This window comes from Lonchura striata, chromosome 2 (assembly GCF_050655825.1).
Source record: "Lonchura striata isolate lonStrDom1 chromosome 2, ASM5065582v1, whole genome shotgun sequence".
In the NCBI taxonomy this organism is placed as follows: Eukaryota; Metazoa; Chordata; class Aves; order Passeriformes; family Estrildidae; genus Lonchura; species Lonchura striata.
This window is the reverse complement of record NC_140704.1, coordinates 50,678,025-50,693,869: the sequence shown is the minus strand read 5'-3', so window position 1 is coordinate 50,693,869 and position 15,845 is coordinate 50,678,025. Positions and strand designations below refer to the sequence as shown.

At 35.6% G+C, this 15,845-nt stretch overlaps 1 protein-coding gene across 3 annotated transcripts in view; it reads left to right on the top strand.

The window, feature by feature from the left end:
* CNTNAP2 (contactin associated protein 2) overlaps positions 1–15,845 on the top strand; it is a 1,072,692-nt gene that overhangs the window by 167,327 nt on the left and 889,520 nt on the right. Inside the window, exon 1 of one of the 3 annotated variants that reach the window (XM_085573411.1) lies at positions 7,249–7,408. The exons of the other annotated variants lie outside the window; for them this stretch is intronic. The gene's annotated coding sequence lies outside the window, so the exon portion shown is untranslated. Of the gene's footprint in view, positions 1–7,248; positions 7,409–15,845 lie in introns of those variants that run through there. 3 annotated transcript variants of the gene reach the window in all.

The following is a 15,845-nucleotide window of genomic DNA, read 5'->3' as shown; positions in this document are numbered from 1 at the left end:
AGCCCAACAGAGCTTTTTCCTGACTAAAACAGGGATTAGAAGTAAATAATAAATACTGAGATGTTTGTACAAGAAGAATTTAGGGAAATTATGTGATTAGACAGTTGAGAGAGTAGTGGAAACTCTACAGGCAACAGAGGTTATGACAAGTCAATAGAGAATTTACATAGGTCAGGATCCCCATTTCAAGACTGTTAAAAACTGTTTATTCACTTATTTATTTATTTATTTATTTGCAAGCACCTTTAGTAACTAATATTTGGTCTAAAAACTAAATAGCTGCTTGGTCCCTGGTGTGCCATTGCATTTTTTTCCCAAATAGTAGGATTACATTCCAGTCTACCAAAGAAATTTTGGTTGATAAGTGAAAGAACTACAAAGGGAGTTGTATTCAAGAGGGAGGAATTCCTGTGTCTGTATTGTAAGATACACAGAAGTGTGAAGCAGCCATTCAGAGAGGGATCAAATTCAAGTAAGAGGGAGAGTCAGAGCTAAGACAGCTAGAAATGCTGGAAATACGAGTGGCAGAAGAACTTCATCTGGAAAACCTTGCACAGAATTAAGCTGTTTAGTTCTCTCTCTGGGATCACTTACTCTTTTAATTTAATTCATTCACATTACACTGGTTATTCCATTTAAGTCCAAAGTAGTTCACTAAAGTGTTTACTGTACACTTATATTAAGTGTATATTAAACACTTTATAAGTGTGTGTATATATATATATAAAGTATGTATTATACTTTTTACTGTATATGTGCACTTATACAGTTGCAGAACTGATAGTCAATGGAATGAATGCTTTTATAAAAACTATTTCTTACTTCTTCGCTGTAATTATAAGAGAGGGTGTTGCTATCTTTTACCATATCATCAAGTCAGTCAAGTCACATTTATCAGTCAAGTCATATTTACTTCATCTCTAGAGCTGTTACTGGAGTTGAAATTCTTGTGTTCAGGATATAACACCTAGAAAAATTTCTGAAATACATAACACATTGTATGAATTAAACACATCTAATTTTTTTTAGGTGATGTTTCCAAGCAACAGAAAATGCTGCTTTCCTAATTTTTTCTTAGTGCACTGCTATGTTTGAGTATTTTTATTCTACATTGATTAAGTCAGTTTTCCATATCAGGAAGTCTGAATTCTGGCATGATAGCTTACTAACAGTAAATCCAAATTAAGTCAGAGGGACTAGTTCAAAAAGATAGTATTAACTGTAAGACCATCAGAGTTGTATAATCAATATCTTGCTTGTATGCATTTCCAGCTTTTGCACTAATTGTTTTTATCTCTTAGAAAAGAGCAGAGAAAGCCAAGAATCTAAACTTCCTCTTTATTGTTATGATATTGTCTATTCATTTGTCAGGGAAAACAGAGCAGGAAGACAGTTGTATTTTTTTTCTCAGATGTTGTGCCTAAATTCAGAAAGCTGCTTCTGCAATTTATTTTCAAGTTAGGCATTTCCTTGCAAGGAAGAGAATATAGGAAAAGTAAAATTCTCTATCCTGATATCCATGAGAGCCAAATCAGCTAGAAGTTTTGAGTGAAAGGAAGAAGAGGAGATTATGTTACGTGAGACTGAAAGTTTTGATCACAGAGTTATCAAAACCCAGTCTCAGACCAGCATCATTTTATCCAAGGAACAGATTTGTGTGCATGGATGCAACATTGCACGACAGGCATGGAATAGAAGCATGAGCTCTCGTCTGTGACCATTTGCACTTCCTAATCAAGTAGATTTAACTTTTCAAAACGGAGAAATATTAATGAAAACAATAGTTTATATTGCTGTTGAGTAAGGAAAAAATAGATTGGAGGATATATACAAGTAGAAGTGGAGGATAAACTAGTAATGCTACTCTGCAAAGCTGCCCCCTTTATTTATTTATTTTTTTACTTTAGTAAAATCTCTGTTTTCATGAAATGTAGAAATGTAGATTGTTCTGTTTGATTCTGCTCCTTCCCAATTATGTACAGCATTTGTACAATGACAGGGTGATGCTCAGAATAGGTGGGATGATAGCAAATGTGCTATCCTCAGCATTGGCAAGAGGAATTCTGTTAAGTTAGGAGTGTTTAAATTTGCTCTGGTACAGTTACCTCTGCCAAAATAAGCATTACCTAGCTTTGGTTTTATCGCTGAGCTTGAGTCAATGAGTTTTGAAAACACTGGCAAGATTTGGCTAGTGAAGGTGCAGGGAAATTGAGGAGAGAAGCAGGAAAATATTGCAAAATACAAAAGTCATAAGTCTTGCTGCTGTGCTTTAATCCAAATTTCTCCTAATTACTTTTAAAGCCAGCATGTCAAATTGGACATATGTTTAAAGAACTTCAGTTCAAATATTTAATTATTTTAAATGTACTGAACAGCAGAGATGAAAGAGATCAGAATGAGGCCAGTAAACCTCCCAAGCACTCATAAGGATTTGAGCTGATGAACCTCATGCTGACACCTATCCAAATTTATGCAATTCATCCATTTCTTCATGGCAATATGAAGAAACCTTTCAGGTAGTTTCTCAACATCATTCATCTTCCTAGCTGCAGTACAGATGTGTCTGAAGTGTCTAATATATGTACATGCACCTGCCCAAGAAAATAAAACTCATTATTGACCTCTTTGGGGAGTGAATTCACTCTGGTGCTGGTAATACTGGCTGGAATATGTGAAATATCAACTCTTCCCATTTGCCAAACTCCAACAGCTTTCATTCCTCCTAAAACTGAACCAAGCCAATTAATGTGTGGAATTTTTTGTTTTGCTTTTCAATTTTTTTTCTCTTGATCACTAAAATTTTAGCTCCAAGAATATTTCATAATCAGATTGAATAAACTAATTTTTTTGTCCTAATACCACATATTGATCTCTTGGATTATATTGAAAGCAGTTTTGAATCAAGAAACTTCAATGATAATATCTGGGAAGAGGAAGAGCTTCGGGTTTGGGCATAAGTGGGCAGGGGAAAGAGGAGAGGCATTTGGGATTGTTTTGTTGGGGTTTTTTATTTCCATGAGCTTATCAAATGGAAGGGTTTCCTTGTGACTGAAGGCTGCCAGTTTGATTTAAATTACTTCTGCTTATATGGAAACTCTTAAGGTATAAAGTTAGTTACAGACTGTTAGCTTATTTGGCTTTGTAGTAGTAAAGTGGATTTTTTTCTTTCCCTTGATTCATTCTTTTCATGTGAATTCCATGCTGAAAAAAATTATGAGCAGTCAACACAGACTGTCATTAACTCAATTAATAGAATTTTTCTGAGACATAAGCATCCATATTCTCTGCTGTTTCTTGTCTTGTTTAACCAGAGTGCACCAGAAGTGCAGGACAGTGAGAACACAGTGGTGGGTGCCCATTACTTTGTTACTGTGCCATCTCCTAACACTCCAGCCTGTGTTAAGTGTTGTGAAAAAAAATTAATAAAAAAAATTACATCAGCTTCAAGTCTTGTTAGAGCTTGACTTTTTGCTCTTTCTGATAGCAGGTGGGAAAATATGACAGCTTCTTCATGGGAGCTTTAATGCTTTCACTGCAGTGGAGAAAAATAGTTTTCAACAGTCAATGGGGGTGTTTATTTAAAACATCCCAAACTGTCACTTATTCAGCCACATAGCAAGGTTGTTGAGAATGAATTGACAGAGCTGTGAATCAAGATTTCCTGCCCACATGCTTTCCTCTCTTGTCAGCCTTGTCAAATTTCTCTTGCTGAAATCAAGGAACAGTCCGTTCCTTTAAAGAAGTGATCCATTCTCTTTGAGAACAGCTCTTTTTTACTTCCTGCCTCATAAATATTTAAAAAGCATTAATCTTGTTTGTTACCTGACTGATAAGCACTGGGCAAAAAATCTGTCAATGCAATTTCATTACTGAAATTAGATCAGAGCTTTTTGAGTGTTGTTACAGTTACTGGGTAGAATTTTAAAATATACCCAAATGACTTTGAAACAGATTCACCATTTCCTCTCTTTAGTAGCACCATTATTAATTCATACATTACACAGAGTGGATGCAATTAAAATGTACACTTCTTTTGTGATAAATTCCAACAGCAGTTATTTATGTTGCAGAATGATGCATGAAATATGACTCCAAGACATCATGTCATGGTTTGGGTTATTGTCATACTCCGAGGCAATGAAGTACAGATTCTGTCATCTTTACTTAATCCTGTAGATAAAATACTTATCATGAATGTAATTACAAAAGAGATCAATATGTAGTCCATGCAAGAATTTGGTTTTTCTATGTTTGCTGCCATTATTGTGATGGATATTTTTTTCCCAATGAGATATTCATTTTTGACAGTGCATAGTATGTAATCAGATAATCTCAAGAGGAAAGCAGAATCTATCCAATAGCAAAGTTTATTTGGGCCTCTAGGAATTAGGAAATCAGTGATTTTCAATGACTGTCTTAGACTTTTAATGTTGATGATACTACTTCTTAAATTTCTGTAATGGCTATTAAGAGGTCAGTCATGGTTTAAAACCTGCTAACAAATCAGTACTGTACAGCTGCTCACACACCCATACCCACCCTGCAGGATAAAGAGGAGTCAGTTAAAGGTAAAACTAGTAGATTGAGGTAAGGTCAGTTTAATGACTTAAACAAATATGATAATAATTATAATAACAATAGCAATAATGATAACAAGAAAAGTGACAACACCAATAATAATAATAATAGAAAAGAGATAATGAAAGAAAGAAAGAAAGCTCAAGAGAAACAAGACTGAACAATACCATTGCTCACCATCCACTGAAGATTGAGACCTAAGAAACAGGAATAATGTCCTTTAAACAATTGAAAGATCGTAACTTTTTTCCTTAACTCTTCCTGCATCCTCTGTGTCATGTTCTCTTTAAAGGTTGTTACTGCAGATTTCTCTCTTTCACTGGGTACCTCCATCACTTCCAGGATTATAGGATGTGCCAGGCTGACAGTGGTGACAGAAGAGAACTGCAGGAACAGAAAGGGAGAGGGCAAAACAGTAGAGATGAGTGGAAGTAGCCTATGGAACAAATGAGGAAAAAATGAGTTTTACATCCTCACTGAAGCTGTCTGTGGTCATCTGGGAGTGCACTTCACCCTCAAACCATGAGAATTTCTAAATTATAAATTTATAGAAAAATAACTAGGAGTGGTTGAGAGTGGAATAGTTGTAAATATTTGAAGTTTTACTGAAAGATTGTCATGGTTTGACACTGGCACAATGCCAGTGCCCCCATGAAAATGCAATGTCTCAATTGAATGCTGTGAAATGCAATCGAGAACAGAGCAAAGCAGGCCCAAGCTTAATAACAGGAAAAAACTTTATTAAGCTACTACTATAAAAGAAAAAAAGAAAGGAAAAAAAAAAAAAACACACAAAGATCAAAATTAAAACCTTGCAAAGCATTCTTCCTCCTACCACCCAACTCCAACAAACCACAGTGAGACACAATCTGGACCCCAATCAGGTTTCCACCCTCCAGACAATCGATACTCAGTCCATCGAGGGAACAGAGTCTCTCCTGTGCCACAGACCCCCCAGGAAACACAGCTGCCACATCCTGTGTTTCCATGTCACACATGGCACCGCCCGGAGAAAAAGTTTGCCATGGTGACCCTCTCCTTTCCGTGCACAGTGCTCTCACCACCAATGCATGGATGGACAGACTGCTTTTAGGATTTTTCCTTTCAAGGATGCCCTGACAAAAGGGGAAAAAAAAAAACAGTTCAGTTTTTCATTTTTTGGGACCACAGTCCCCCCCATTTTCTGCTGGGGCCAAGAGTCCAAGAACAGAGATCTTCTTCTCCTTCTTTGAGGACAGGGGGCACCACCACAAACCTCCCTAACTTTTCTCAGTTTGCTTCATTTCTGTCTTTTCCCAGCTGAAGCAGGTCCCTTGGCTCACTGGCATCCTCCTAAAAATACAGTCTCTCCTGGAGAAGATTGGTTCAGTTTGTGGCTAACATGGAAAAGTCCAGCCAAAAGCCACTCCTTCATCCCCCCCCATCTAGAATTTCTCCTTCTAACATCCCAAGGTCAAAGCTGTCTCTCTTCCTCTCTTTCAAACCGAGGAGGAGAAAAATTTCACAAAGCTTTCATTTCTCAGGAAGGGTTAAAAGTACGGACTCCCAGGATGGCTCGATGCCCAGACTCCGGCGGCTCCCACAGGGGCTGGGCACCTTGCGGCCCCCCTCGCTCTTCTTCTTCCCCATGGTGAACTGCAGATAAAAACTGCTGCTGCCTCTTTCTCTCTCTCTCGAGGGAGAGAAACTCCGGGCGGGGAACAGAGACATCCCAGATTTCTCCACCCTTCCATCTGCAGGGGGTTCCAGTCCCTCCACCCTTGGGCCCACCTCAGTCAGGCCATGGGGCTTCCCCTCCCCACCCAGCCACAGCCAGGCAGGGGAGAGGCTGCACTGCGGCTGAGCGGAACCAAAGAGAGCGAGTTCTCCTGGGAATTCTGCTTTTAACCCCTCTGAGTTCTCAGAGGCGTGTCCACCTTCAATTGGTCAACATCCAAATTGACCTCTTCCTTCCGAGAAAATTCTTTTTTCCGTGTCAAACCACGACAAAGATTCAGACAAAAAGATGACCAGAATGGAAAGAGGGGTGTGAGTGTAGTGAAAGGGTAGTTGCAAAGAAATATTCCCTCTTCTTAATGTTTGTGGAGTCCCTTTAAAAAAATCAATCAGAGAGAAAGCTGTCTTGGAACCACTGTCAAATGTTTACATATATTCATGAATCCTTCCAGACTTGAAAGAGATTTTCTCTGTGAACACTACAGCATTAAATTAGTTAGGTCAGCCTATGCTATCCAGAAGTGGGAGACTAAAATTCCCCTTGCACACGTGCTTTTTTTCTATACCAACAAGACAATTTGCAGTTTCTAACCTTAAGAATTAAGGGTTTATCAGTCTTTATAGGCTTGAAGTCTGTATATGTAAATATATGAATTTTGTGTTGGTTTTTTTTTTTTTAATCATGAGCTGTATTGAACTGTTTTATTTCATTTTTTCAGAATCCCCATCTCTCCTGGAAAAATAGGATATTGAAATACAGTAGCTCCCCATTCTAAGTAATCTGATAAATTACACAACACCATGCCAGAGTGACATTCCCAGTCTATTGTATTAGATTTAATACTTTAAAATTTGTTATAATAAATTTGGCTAGGAAAAAAATTGGAACTACAGATGTGCATCTCTACATCTCAAATAGTATGGCTTCCTTCCAGCATGGCCTGTTTTCTTCAGCCTGGAAGAAAAACTGAAGGAGAGAAACTTGAATAGTTGCATTGCAGCAGGAGTCAGAGACTGACAGCAAGATCATGGTTTAGGCTGGCAGTGATCCACTGCAGCGACAGAAGGCGTCCATAATAAAATCCAGTCTGGGAAATTAAAGCAGATGATACAGGTATGAAAGAAAACATCCCTTACTGGTTGAGGGTGCTGGCTCTCTTAAAATATTGCAGAACATACCCTTTTGCAGTCTATCCTAGTGGGGATAGTCAGTTGTCAAGCCTTGTCCTTCCTTTATCTGCTCATGAGCAAGGCATATTTTGTATAACATAACCTTTGGAAATAATCTGTGCTTTCTTCTCTAACAGTGCTATTTTCTGGCATCTTCTGACAACAGTAACAACTTCCCAAGGGCAGGCTGCTAGATAAATCTGAAGGAATTATAAATATGGGCTTCCAAAATAAGCATGTATTTGAGTTTTAGCATTAAAAACCACACATATCAGACACACACTTATGAGCTGTCTGCCTGCCTTCACATTTCTTCTACTCCTTTGGCTACAGGCCCTGAAAAGTAATTGCTGATAAGAAATGTTATTTGGGACAGATAGAATTGTTAATGTTTATGTCTGTGCTACACCTGAGATCATGTAATACCCATGTCTTACAAGGACTAATTATAAAATTAGGCTGCGATATGGATGAAGTACAGCAATCACAAAGCCCAAGCTGAAGGAAAGACTTTTGATATATACATTTTTGATAGATATTCTCCTAGCTACTGTTCTGGCACTTAAATTTGCAAACAAGTAAAAATACAGGATGTTTTTTCAATTCCTGTTCAGACAGTAAATATTTTTTTTCAATTCTTTTCCTGGTTATTCTCCTAAATTGTCTATTTTACATTTCCTTTACATATTTACAATAATTGGCCCAAACAAGACCCAAATTTTATTTCATAAAGCCAAACTAAATATTTATAATTCTGAATGAAAAATCTGGTTTTCTCACTCATCAGTATTCTGCTGAACAACACATACAACAACCAAGAATTTGGTAAAATAGTTTCTCAGTTTTGCAGAAGAGTTTTTAAATTGCTGACTGCTAAAATATATGATTAAGAAAAAAACGCATTTTATCCACCTTTTTTCATTTTTCCATAACTTTCACCTTCAATTTGTTGCCAGAGGCAGGGTATGGGGCTATATCTGTTGATTTTTGGTCTGAACCACACAGCCAATCTTTTAACTTTATTCTTTAATACAGGCCGTGCAACTATTGGCATCAGGCATCCATCAGAGGCACCTTTTCCATTTTACATAATAGAAATAGCATTTTACATGACCAATTTTAGAAAAAAATATGCTTGCTAATATCTCCCAGAAAAATAGAATAAATAATCTTTTATTTTTTTCAGATAACATGAATGGATGATAGAGTATTTTGACAACCTGATGATGGTCTTTTTGTCTTTATTTTTTAAATATAAAGTAGGCCTAGCTCTAATTCATTGATGAGTGTTAACCCTGCAAGGCTTGTTAAGACAAAAGAAACAAAATACAACTACATATGCACATGATCACAACGAATTATGGCATGTACTGGCAGTGACTCTTTAGGCTCTTTAGGATTAGGGTTGCTCTATTCTGAAACTATAATTTCTTGTCTAAAAGCTCTACAGCATTTAAATTTTATGTAGATCATGTAGAAAAGATTTTATTCACTTTCCTTGATCCTTAATTTCTTTTAGAGTCGGTACCTACTGTTAGATCTTTTTAAAGTCTAAATATTGTATTTAAGTGAACTCTTGGTCTTTTGAGTTTAATAGAAACTTTACACTATGAGTAGTCACTGGATTCCCAGCAGATATTTTGGTGACTTCACCAAAGGAAAACAGTAAGAAAATGGCAGGAATCCTCTTTCATTCTGATCCCTTAGTGTGGGTTTCCTCACACTCTGAAATCTCTGCCAGTAAATATCTGCAGTCAGAGACTATGATGGGAAAGGCCTGAATGCTTCCTTTTCTGGTTCCTGTTTCTTATTATATGGAAAAGAATTATCAGCTTTTCAGGGGTTGCTTTCTTCTTGCATTTGAAATGGTTACTGTAAAATCATCCATTTTAGGCACAAGGCTAGAATATTTTTTTATTAAAGGTTTTTAAACTTTATAATATTACTGCCTATATGGCAAATAATTAAGTAAAAACTTTTAAATAAAGGCTTCATATTTGCCTAGGGAAAACTGTCCTGAAAATAGGGTTAGCATTTCAGAACTGCAGGCATCGGATGTTCTACAGATACCAGTGAATAACAAAATTAATCAAATAATATGCAGTTATTTTAAAAGAGAACATGTAATAGATCTTACTTGCTGAATTAATTGATTTTACATGTAAATGTAATCTTTTTCTAAAGACAGATTTGTTCCCAAGAATACAGCTTGAAATAATAATGTTGCCTAAATCTGATGGTGTTTCTACCTCATGTTTGAAAGCTTCGTAGATGAAAGAGAAATTTACAATCATTTTGCAGCCGAGTTAAAATAATTCATTTGCTTGCTTACTGTTCAAGGCATACTAATAAAGTGAAATCTGTTTCATGGTGAAGATTTCACAGTAAAAAATAGTAAATGTAGCTAGGAAATATAATTTACTGAGATAATTTTTGATTATCCCATTATCAGAGTTGATGCAAATGATGTGGAGACTGTGTGGCTGTAGAATTTTCCAAATTATGCAGTGCATTCCTACTGTCTGTCCATTTGCTGTGCAAACAGCATAAGATCCTTGATGTGAAGAGGAGATGTGGGTGAAGAACTTTAGACCATATGCATCTTAAAGCTTAGGAGCAATAAGTCTTGTCTATCCACAGGGATGGCACATTGGATGTAATATTGGAATCCATAATGAAGCTTGCATGGTCCTCATGAGTGATAAGGTTATCTTACATTAAGCCACAATTTTTCAACTTTTAATTTAGAGGAAGTATTTTCATAGAAAGTAATGCAATACATGATAAATATTCTAAATTAAAAAAAAAATTCCACTCTGTTTAATGATATCTCTTTCTTTTTAATAAATAAACATTTTTTTTTTGTATTAGGAGCTTAAGCCACCCTCCTGAAAGAGGTATTGAAGTGTTAGCACACTCTAGATGCAGTTACTCTAGCTAGTGATGTGACAAAAAATGCAACAAACGGGTACTAAGATTAGACTTTCATGAATTGGATGCATAAGAATAAAAGTTGTTCAATGTTGTATCATCAAAGATTCAATTTTAAACACTTGAACATGAAATTTCCTCCCATTTTGATAGAAGTCAGTTGAATTATTTTAGTCAGAGCATGGGTGAAAATGTTGATACCATTTAATAACTTCCTAGCCTTGAGGAAAACATAGTGGGAGTGTGATAATGAAAATGTTAAGTCTGATTTATTCAGAAGTGACACTGTGATTGGCAAGATGAATAACTAGTTGTTTTGCTAGATGAGGATTTTCTTATGAAAAGCTCCTTAAGATGGCAAGTTGGAGTCTGTCATATACAAGGACACTTATATTTTGTATACTCTTTATCATTACATTAGCAGAAAATGCTGATGCTGATCAGGGGACACTTTATTATAAAAAATATTGATCAAGAAGAGTTTATTTTCTGCAGAAAGATATTTATACTACCATTTTTTCAGATACTTGGGGTGAAGTAAATGACAAAATTTTGTACTAGAAGGAATAGATAATATTTCAAAGGAAGTGTCAGGATGCAAGGATGCATTCATCAAATCTGAGAATATTTTAGAATCCCTAATATCTTTTACTCCCTAAACCTAAAGGTGGTCAAGATCATTTTTGGAATGAATGATTCTATTTGTTAACATGTGAATTTATATATTTACTGGATTATGAGTTTCATTTGAAACAAATAACTTTTGCAAGCCCTTAATTACTCCCTTGGGAAACTAATGAAGGCATGTATTACCCCTGCATGCTGACTGTAATGAGTTTAAGATTGTGTTACTTATAGCATATATAGACAATCACAATTTATTATTTGAGAAATTGTAGTAGATACTTGGTAAAAACTGTGGTAATAAAATTGTGTACCGATGGTTTTAATGCCTTCTAGAGGATGATGTTAGGGCTTTAAAAGTGTTTCCAGATGAAACACTTCTGTTTGCAAGACAGTATGACTGTAATTCCCCAAGATGTTTGCTGTTTGCTGTGACTATCTCGAAGCTCACCCATTGTTCAGAGAGTTGAAAGCTAAACTTCAAAGTACCTGTTAAGGGTTCTAGTGAGTATTGCTCTCTAGATTATATTAATTCTATATTCATAATGTAAAAATATAGCAGAAACATTTCACGCTTGTAATGAGTATGACCAGAAAAAAGCTTTTGCTTTTTTACCAATTTTATTTTCCTTGTAATATTGAAATAAGTGACTACATTTCAAAATATTTTTTAGAAACCTTCTTAACCTTCTTCTTTTTTAGTGTTATTAATGACTTCCATGCTTTAATAAGAGATGTGAGCTGCTGCAATTCCACAGTATGAACACTTTCCTTATTAGAATGTTAGGCAAATCTTCCACATTGTTGAGGTTTAGAAATAACAGTGGCTCTTCATGTTTGCATAAGGAAACTGAAAGGCTGTGGATAGCAGTATCCTATCTCTCTGGCACAATTCTCAATTACTTCCAAGAAAGGCTTCCTTTCTTAATTACTTGTTAGAATTTTTAGGAGTTGTAAGATTTTTTTTTTTCAGGGCATGAAATAAAATCAGTTTTCTTTTTCCCTCAAAATGCCTTTTTCTTCCTAATGTATGGTGTCTAAACATGAAAACTAAGTTTGTAAAGTGACTTTAAAAGAAATTATCTTCATTAAGTCCATATTGTAAATTAACTTCTAATAGTCTAGATGAAACAGTATTTTGGCATAGTTGTGTTTAAATTAAATTTTCTTTTTAAATTTGGTGTTACTCAGTTTTGTGGAAATAATATAGGATATATTAAGTCAGATACTCAAATATGGGTAATTGTGGAACTATCTTTGATGGGAAGCTATCATTACTCTTTCTTGGTTATAATAATTTAAATTTACATTTCTAGTAATTAGCCCTGTATTGTGCAAAGACTTGATAATATATGGATCTGTAAAAGTTAGTCTATTAAATTAGTGGCCTAAAAAATAAAAGTCCAACTTTTCTAAGTGACAGGTCTCATCCATAGGTGTATTGGTAGACTTGATCTTTAACCTCTACATGATTTTTAAACTAGGAGGTGTTTGCTTCTCTCTGAAATAGACCTAAATAAATATTCAGCTACTTCCTCAGATAAATTAATTTAATTTTATGGTGTGTTTAGCCCTAAGTTTTTGTATAATATTAGAAGAGAAAATAAATTATTTTTTCTAAACATGTTTTAGAATCAGATTTTTTGATAGGTCTTAGACCAGCACAGAGTTCCACTATCAAAATTTTTGCATGTAAATGTGTTTCAGTGCTTAAACCTTTTCAAATGTTGGTTGGTGCCAAAGGAAAAATAAAAAAAAATTCATCTAATATGGCCAAGAGAGAAATAAGAATGTGCTGGCTCAGGAACTTCTGTGTCACATAATATAAATTTGAGATAAATTATAAATAATTTATGTCATTTTTGGCCTAAATCAAGGCCAAAGATTTTGAGATATGTAGAAAATTGGCTTGAACAGGCAAATTGGGAAGGCTATCAGAAGGAACTGTTAAAAATTGCAACCAGCATCTGGGCAGTTGATTCTGCATAGCATCACTATACTGCAGAGAGAAGTGAAATAAGCCTTCCGCTTGATTCTAATTGTCCCTGATCAGAGTGCGCCTGATGTACGCGTCGGAGCGAGCGCGGAGCCCTGCTCGCTCAGCCAGGCAGCACCTGTGCTTTCTCTGAGTGATTGGCCGTGGCAGAAGGGCCCAGCCTGCTGCCGATGGCCGGGCAGTGATGGACGCGCTACCTGATCAAATAACGCGTTTTACACTCGCCAGGAGCCCGCAGCGCTACTGGCAGCGTCTCTGACTGCCAGGCAAAACCAGCCAGTGTGCAGCACTCCCACAGTCCCTGCTGTGCTCTCTGCTCATGTATGCTGATGTCTCAGTTAGATGAACCAGAGCATCTTTTTTTGTTCATGGTATTCAGTAGGGGCTGTTACCCCTATAATTTGTTAGTCTTGGGTTATGTTGAAAAGGTTGCTCTTCTGATACGCGCATTTGATTTTAATTATATTTTACCATTCCAGCTGCTGTAGAGTTTGTGATAGCATGGCTGAAGAGTAAATTGTGCCATTCTGTTTCATGCCAACTATTAAATAATTTATATTCAGTAAAAGTTCAAGTTGTGCTGTTAATGGCAAGAAGCTCACTTGCACAGTAACATGCAATCAGGGTATTCTAAGTTGGATCTGAGAGATTAGTTCAAATGTTTTCACTAAGTTAACAATAGGAAGTCATTAGAGAAGAAAAAAGGTGGAAAGTAAAATCAGAAAAATTGTCTGAATTTCTGAAACAGTAACTCTTGAGAACCTCTTTTGATCACACTTACCTGAAAGGATTTGCTAAGATGTGACATGACTACTCATTATTTAAAGAACAAACCTTTACATACATAAATAAAAAACACAGTGAGCAAGAAGTATCAGTGAAGGAAAGTGTTTACTGAAAAGAAGGGATAATACTTTGTAAATAATGGATTTAACTTCTTTTTCAAGATAAAGCACATGAACACTTTCATTGACAAGTTTGTGTCATGCAACATGCATGGGAGAATAGAGAATACATGAATGAGTTTCTGAAATTAAACATTCATGCCTAATAGTATGTGATTATGCTTCTTCAGTTAGACAAGCAAGCTGTGTTAAAACTAATCTATCTGGTGACCAGGAAAAAAAAAATAAAGAGGCATTGATTGACTGAGATTCTAGCTGAAAAGAATATTCTGCTTAGAAAAACATTGCACAAAAGGGAAATTAAGTGTAGACACTGAAGAAGGTATTTTTCAGTAGAGATGCTCTAAATAACTCATGCTGATCATTACAAGTTTGTACAAAGCACTGCTAATCACCTGGGATCTGAAAAGGTGCACTTGTGTGTCAGTGAACCTTTTCTACTAAGTCTTGGTTTTCCATGAGATAGTCTGACAGGACGCTGCTTTCTGATGTTTCTATTTCTTGACTGACATATATGTTACTGCTGTAGATAGTTCTGCATGATGGTTTAGATATGGCCTTTATCTTTTTCCACACCTCTGGATTTAGTTGGCAAAGGAAAAGGAAAGCTATCTGTTGTCTTCTAAGCATTAAATCTTTAGTTTTCAGCACATTTAAGACTATGAGATTTTGTTTAAAAATTAAATGTAGTCCAAAAGGTACTGTTCAATTTCATGATACCTGAAGCTGCCATTTATAATTTCATAAAAGTACTCTTGAGACATTACTGTAGAAGAGAATGTTAAAAAGCAGCTTTTGGTATGAACATGCTTAAATAATGTTTAAGAAAGTTTTTATATTTTAAGCCATTGTTGTGCTCACTTATGAAAGTAATTAATGTATTAATGGAGTAAAAAAAAAGAGTAGTATTATATAAAAGTAGTATTATATGCAAAGCATAATAACAGCTAGGAAGTAAAAAGTTTAATAAAACCGGTGTGTTTTTTGATCTAAATATTTACACTAGTACTTGTTTTTTCTGCTGTCAAGAAAAAATAAAAGTAATTTCACTTGTTTATTGCACTTGTAACGTTAAAGTCTTTGGAAATTATTCATAAGGTAGCAGGCTGTCTTTTGGCATTCTGCTTTTCCTTTTATTTTTCAAACTCAAAAGTACTATGAAAGTTAAAAAAATGTTGAACATGAATGAAAAAACTCAGCTTTTTGCATAAGATTATCTTAATTTGGGTTATTTCTTTTCTTCCATGATACAGTGGAGTTCATTATTTCCTTTCTGTATAGTTTTGTGTTTCAGAAAATCAAAATGTCAGGCCAGCATGATTATAAATAATAATTTGTGATAGCCATTCACTGATCTTAATTTGCGGTAATAAAAAAGTGAGTTTTTTAGCACAACCAGTGTTTCCTTTCACTCAAAACTGTGGATTCATCCCATTGTAGAAGATGCTTCTATTGCCCTTGTACATGAAAGGTGATCAGTGCCAGCTGCTACTTCTTCTTCACAACATACGTTTTTGTTTATTTTTCTCTTAACTGCCTTTTGAGTCATTATTAAACATAGTAAGAAATGGGACAAATCTGCTTTATTTACTTAAATACAGTTACCTGCTGAAAAGAGATGTGCTTACTGTGTAGTTTTTGGGATGGGAAATCCATTCCAGACAAGATTCAGAGAATCTGCTTTGATAAGCAGCTCTTGATTGATACCTCTTCAGCCACACTGCACTGCTGTTGTCACTTCCTGGCTGAGGTATTAGGATTTCCAAGGGTTTATTGTATGCTACTTAGCACTGTGCTGAGCTGTACACTGTGCACCATGTCCTATGCCTTTCTTTATTCTGGGACATGTCAAGCTTTGCAGTGTGTTTGAGTCTAGAGAGGAAATTTTGTAGCATGACCCTGTCAGAGACAGCAGTGTTTTATAA